This window comes from Myotis myotis, unplaced genomic scaffold, assembly GCF_014108235.1.
Source record: "Myotis myotis isolate mMyoMyo1 unplaced genomic scaffold, mMyoMyo1.p scaffold_m19_p_28, whole genome shotgun sequence".
In the NCBI taxonomy this organism is placed as follows: domain Eukaryota; kingdom Metazoa; phylum Chordata; class Mammalia; order Chiroptera; family Vespertilionidae; genus Myotis; species Myotis myotis.
The window spans coordinates 483,341-489,340 of record NW_023416333.1 but is presented as its reverse complement, the minus strand read 5'-3'; the positions used below and the strand labels follow the sequence as shown (position 1 = coordinate 489,340).

Sequence of the window (6,000 nt, the reverse complement as noted above, 5' to 3'; positions counted from 1 at the left end):
CAGAGAGTCTTGGGTTCAATTCTCCATCAAGAGCACAGTGCCTGAGTTGCAGGTTCTTGATCCCCAGACTGGTGCAAGAGACAACCAATTGATGTGTCTCTCTCACATTGCTGTTTCTCTCTCCTCTCCCCCTTCCTTTCTTTTATTCTACCTAAAAATCAATGGAAAAACATCCTCAGGGTGAGGATTAACAAAACTCCCTCTCCCCCTCTCCCCCCCTCCCGCTCTCCCCCTCCCTCTCTCCCTCTCCCCCCCCCCCCAAGGGCAATTTGGCAGAAATAAAAACATCAAAAATTAGAACACTGTTTATGCTTGGTATTCTCCGAAGCTGAGATGGCAGCCAAGCACCCACTCTCTGAAGACTGTAGGGTTGCTATTAATCACGTGGCATCTTATGAGCTGCACTTCAGTGATGCTCATTTATCTATGGCCTGTTATTACATTGAAGGCCTAGGAGAGCCTTGTTTTGCTGCATTCTTTGAAGACCAAGCTGAGGTGAAGAGGGAACATGGAAAGCAATTCTTGAGATACAGGATGTGAGAGTAATATCTGCCTTCCAGTGACTAAGAAACAGATAACTGGGGAATTGGCACACAAGCTCTACAGTCTGTCCTGGTGTTGGAGAACAAGTAAGCTAGCTCTTGCTAGACCTGAAGAACATAGCTTCTGCCAACAATGAATATGATGTCTTATGCTTCATGGGAAAGTGCCTGGATGAACAGAAGAGTAACACAAAGTACCTGCAAAACCAGCTAGTATATCATAAGGAGTTAGAAAATCAGGCCCAGGAGTAGGAAGCCCCATTGAAAAAGCCTGCTGTAGTATTAGGTAAACAGACCTAACGCCCGAAGGCAGCAAAGCAAGTCTTCCCATTGGAGTAGGTCCCAAAATCAGCCACTTAAGAATCTTAATCTCCATTTGACAGAAGACTGCCTTCCTTCACTGGTGTGTGTGGACAAATAAATCTTTTTGCATTAAAAAACAAAACAAAACTAGAATTCATATGGAAGCAAGCAAAGGGATCTAGCAGAAGCCAAACTTTCTTCAAATAAAAGAATGTTAGAGGCTTCACCTTTTTAGACTGAAGAGCATATTAACACAGATACTTAAAGGAATAGAACATAAAAAAATGCCTTGAAATAAACCCAAACTGCAATAAACATAAAGATTTCTCTGTCTCAAAGAACCTAATCCACAGGGTAATAATGTAACCTCCAAAAAATGGATGTGATAAAAATGATCCAAAGAACCTCCCACTGTCAGACATTTCTGCTGACTTCCTATTGTAAAATTGATAATGGCATGATTTGCTCATTTAGCTTCAAATGTATTATCAACACAGAAATATTTTTGCTTATTGGTCTCTTCACCAGAACTTACCAAATATTTGTGCGTATTATTATGTGACTTTTATGTGCATATTCTTTTCAAATATATATATATATTTTAAAAATATATTTTATTGATTTTCTTACAGAGAGGAAGGGAGAGAGATAGTCAGAAATATCGATGAGAGAGAAACATGGATTAGCTGCCTCCTGCACACCCCCTACTGGGGATGTGCCCACAACCAAGGTACATGCCCTTGACTGGAATCGAACCCGGGACCCTTCAGTACCCAGGCTGACGCTCTATCCACTGAGCCAAACCAATCAGGGCTCACAAATAAATTTTTAATTGATTTTTAGAAAGAGAAAGAGAGAAACATTCTGCACGCCTCCTACCGGGAACCAAGCCCAGACCCAACCATGTGACCTCTTGGTTCCTGCTTCGATGCTCAACTGCCACCAGCTGGCCTATCGGCATGTTCTTTTATCCGGGTTGATAAAAAATTGATGTCACTGGATCATGGTGACATGATCCAGAATTTAAGATGAGAGGGACTGAGGGAAGGCCCGGGTTGAGTGTGAACAAACAAGTCAGGAGGGACAACTCGGTCAGAGAATATCAACAAGTCAAAGGGCATTGCAGGAAGGGCGGACACAACCCACTGAGAATATGACTTTACCTGAGAAACAGCCACTACTGAACCCTTTCCTCTTCCTCCTCTTCTGGGCTTCTGCCTCGGGCAACAAGAGAGTTTAGCAGCGAATGGACAGAGAAAGTATGCCACTTACCAACACACCCCCTTTCCTGCGCCGCCACCATCCGCAGGACTGACCTCACCATGTGGAAAAGACGGGGTCTGCTCCTCACGGCCACAGGAGGTTTAGGGGCAGTAAACAGCAGAGACAAGTGAGTTTTCCCACCCCCCCCCTTTAAAAAATATATATATTTTACTGACTTTTTACAGAGAGGAAGGGAGAGGGAGAGTTAGAAACATCGATGAGAGAAAAACATGGACCAGCTGCCTCCTGCACACCCCCCACTGGGGATGTGCCCGCAACCCAGGTACATGCCCTTGACCGGAATCGAAGCTGGGACCCTTAAGTCCGCAGGCCGGCGCTCTATCCGCTGAGCCACACCGGTTAGGGCTGGGCGCCATTTTAAACCCCAAGGGAAGTGCCCGGGCCTCTGAGGAGGAGGACGCCTACATTTACACGGAGGACAGGGCCGCCTGCGGGGACGTCAAGGTGCAGGGCGACCCCTAGGGCTTGCGGAGAGGAGGGGACGGTCATGAAACTAGAAAGACGAACTCACGCTCCGCAGTGTGACTTGGGACGTCTCTCCCACCTTCCGCGCTCCTACAAGATGGCGGCGGAGGGTAAGAGGCGTCCCGGGGGCGGGGCTCGCGCGAGGGGCGGGGCTTTGGAGAGGCCACGCTTGCGCGGCTACCACCTGCAGGTGGAAAAAAAAATCTGCGATGGAACTGGCCTGCATGTTTAGTAAGAGGCCTAGTGAGGAGGCACGCATGCGCAAGCGTGGGGCCTAGCGAGGGGGCACGCATGCGCAGACGTGGGGGCCTAGTGAGGGGGCACGCATGCGCAGGTCCGGGACACAGCCGAAGGAAATCGTTGCAGAGGCGGGACCGGTCCTCAGTCTGGCTTCCGCTTGGTTTGCTGTAAAAGAAAAAAAAACACCCACCCGGCAGGGGCGTGGCCTGAGGTGAGCTTTAGGGAAGGGGCGGAGCCAAGAGGCTGAGCCTGCGCAGTAGCCGCAACAAAATAAACCTGAACCTGCGTGGGAAGCCGTCTGGGCGGGGCTGAGCTCCGAAAGTGTCTTTTTCGGGTAAAGAAATGCTCCTCTGAGGCCGGCTGTCGCCATGTCCTCGGCCGCCGCCCGCTAGCGTCCCGGTCCTGTGGGCCACGCCCTGCGCTGTGGCGGGCGTTGCGGCTGGGCGCCGCTGGTGCGGGACATGAAGGGGAACTTCCTTTGACGGGAGTCGCTGAGCGGCCAGGCCTTGAGCCGGCCTCTGGGTCGCCTCGGGGGCCTCCATGTCCCCGCTCTGTCCGTCATTCCCACACAGACGGCCAAGTGCCCGACTTCTTCGATGGCGGCCCCACGGAAGTGCTACATGGTACGAAGTCTCCAAAGGCCAGAAAGGGCTTCTTCTGTTTTGGCAACTGCAGCAACCAGTGGCCGCCGCGTACACCGCCAGGAATACCGTCACTGTCTCCAGCAGGAGCGCCTCTGCCAGGTCCAGAATCAAAGTGAAGTTACCCGTCATCCCCGAAGGCAAGCGCAGGGCCACAGAACCAAGAAGGAAGTTGACCAGGAAGCCGCCATGGACATGTCCGACCTGAGGGATCCGCAGCACGATCTAGATTAGAACAATGAGTGCGTCATCCTGATAGTTTTTTAATTTTATTTTTTAAAGTATATTTTACTGATTTTTTAGAGAGAGGGAGAGAGTTAGAAACATCAATGAGAGAAACATCGATCAGCTGCCTCCTGCACACTCCCAACCAAGGTACATGCCCTTGACCCCGGAATCGAACCTGGGACCCTTGAGTCGACAGACCGCCACTCTATCCACTGAGCCAAACCGGTTAGGGCCCTGATAGTTTTATTTTTACTGATTTCAGCGAGGGAAGGAGAAGGAGAAACATCAGTGAAGAGAGAGAATCGTTGATTAGCCGCCTCCTGCAAGCCCCACACGGGACCCTGAGGCTCTAGCAGCAACCTGGGCTTTTGCCCTGACCAGAAATCTAACCATGACCTCCTGGTTCACAGGTCCACAGTGAACCACGGAGCCATGCCAGCCGGGCCATCCTGATCGTTTTTTTGCTCACGCCTTGGCTGTATGCCTATTGCAAATGCAGGAAATTTTGGTGTTTATTACTGCCTTTGCCACAAGTCCCACTATGACAACTCTGATAAGATCCAGGAGGCCTGTGCCCCTCAATCTTGAGGCTCACTCCTGAGTTCACTAATGAGGTAGTGGTGGTTGTTGGCTAGTTTTTAAATATTTATTTTTATTGATTTCAGAGAGGGAGAAATAGAAATATCAGTGATGAGAGAGAAACTTTCTAAAAAATACAAAAAGTGATAATGTAGGGTATGTCTCTCATATGAGTATAGAATATAATGAAAATGTAAAGAATCAAGGCCTGATTGTTTAAAGGTCCCATGCAAAAGCCAATGATCTGTAGGAAACAAAAGTAAGTCCTTCATTTTCCAAAGCAAATGCAAGCTAAGAGGGACATTTGCAGATGTGAAGTGATGGTTTTGCACAACTTTCATTAAACCCCTACTACACCCTTGTTCCTGAGAAAGGGAGACTATTAACTCTACAGCGAGGGGAGCATCTGTGCCACCTGAACATCAGGTGGACTGAGACAATGGGTATCAGGTGACTGAGGCACAGGGAAGGTCAGGTCACCACTGCTGTGACATTACTGCCAAAAATACTTCAATAAAGAAATAATGATGTGGCCTAACCGGTTTAGCTCGGTGGATAGGGCGTCAGCCTGAGGACAGAGGGTTCCAGGTTCAATTCCGGTCAAGGGCATGTACCTTGGTTGCGGGCACATCCCCAGTGAGGAGTGTGCAGGAGGCAGCTGATCGATGTTTCTCTCTCGATGTTTCTGACCCTATCCCTTTCCCTTCCTCTCTGTAAAAAAATCAATACAAAAGCCCTAACCGGCTTGGCTCATTGGATAGAGTGTCAGCCTACGGACTCAAGGGTCCTGGGTTTGATTCCAGTCAGGGGCATGTACCCTTGTTGTGGACACATCCCCGGTAGGGAGTGTGCAGGAGGCAGCTGATCAATGTTTCTCTCTCATCGATGTTTCTAACTCTCTATCCCTCTCCCTTCCTCTCTGTAAAAAAGCAATAAAATATATTTTTTAAAAAATATATATTTTTTAAAAATTTACTTAAAAATATAATTATCTGGATATGATCACAAGTAAACACTAATTTTTGCAAGTGTTAATCCACATGTACCTCTCATGTTCTGTAAGTTAATAGTACATTTAACTACCAGGTCTTTCGTACTAATCTAGTGAGCCAGTCCCTTCTATTTACTATTTACTCTTCTATCAGAATTTTCTGAGCTATTCTGAGCAGTAAAATGTGCATTTTCTTATCCCTGATCAAGAGCTGATGCTGCAGCCACTTGAACATAAATCTACATTTCCCTTCTTCAAGACACTAGATGCCTCTGACCCCATCCCAATAGGGATGTTAGACATGGCTGCCTTTCCAGGTGGATCTGTCACAAAAGGGATGTTCTGAGTAGTTGAAAGTCATTAATTAAAGGAGGGAATGCTTCCTGCCTTGGGGAGGCTGCATAAAATGAAGGCAGAGAAGGCTCTGGGAAAAAGGAGAGACGTATACCTGGTGAGAGTGGCTGAGACATAAAGCGTGAACCTCTGAGCCAGGAGGGCCGGTTTCCATTCCTGGTCAGGGCACACTCCAGGTTTCAGACTCGATCACTAGTGGGGCGTGTGCAGGAGGCAGTTGATCAAGGATTCTCTCTGCTCATTGATGTTTCTATCTCTCCCTCTCCTTGCCATTCTGAAATCAACAAAAATATATATTAAAAAAGCGAGGGACATATAGAAACTGCTGACACTATCATAAGAAATAAGGAAAGGAAATAAACCTGGAAAGGCA

General features: G+C 48.0%; 1 protein-coding gene and 2 pseudogenes across 1 annotated transcript in view; 2 read left to right on the top strand and 1 right to left on the bottom strand.

The window, feature by feature from the left end:
• The first annotated feature begins 254 nt into the window (after positions 1-254).
• LOC118649140 lies at positions 255-842 on the top strand (annotated as a pseudogene).
• A 1,537-nt stretch (positions 843-2,379) lies between these two features.
• Positions 2,380-6,000, bottom strand: part of LOC118649176 (zinc finger protein 420-like) — an 85,509-nt gene continuing 81,888 nt past the window's right edge. The window contains exon 12 of the mRNA XM_036295995.1: positions 2,380-3,700. The gene's annotated coding sequence lies outside the window, so the exon portion shown is untranslated. The remainder of the gene's footprint in view (positions 3,701-6,000) is intronic.
• LOC118649245 lies at positions 3,296-4,338 on the top strand (annotated as a pseudogene).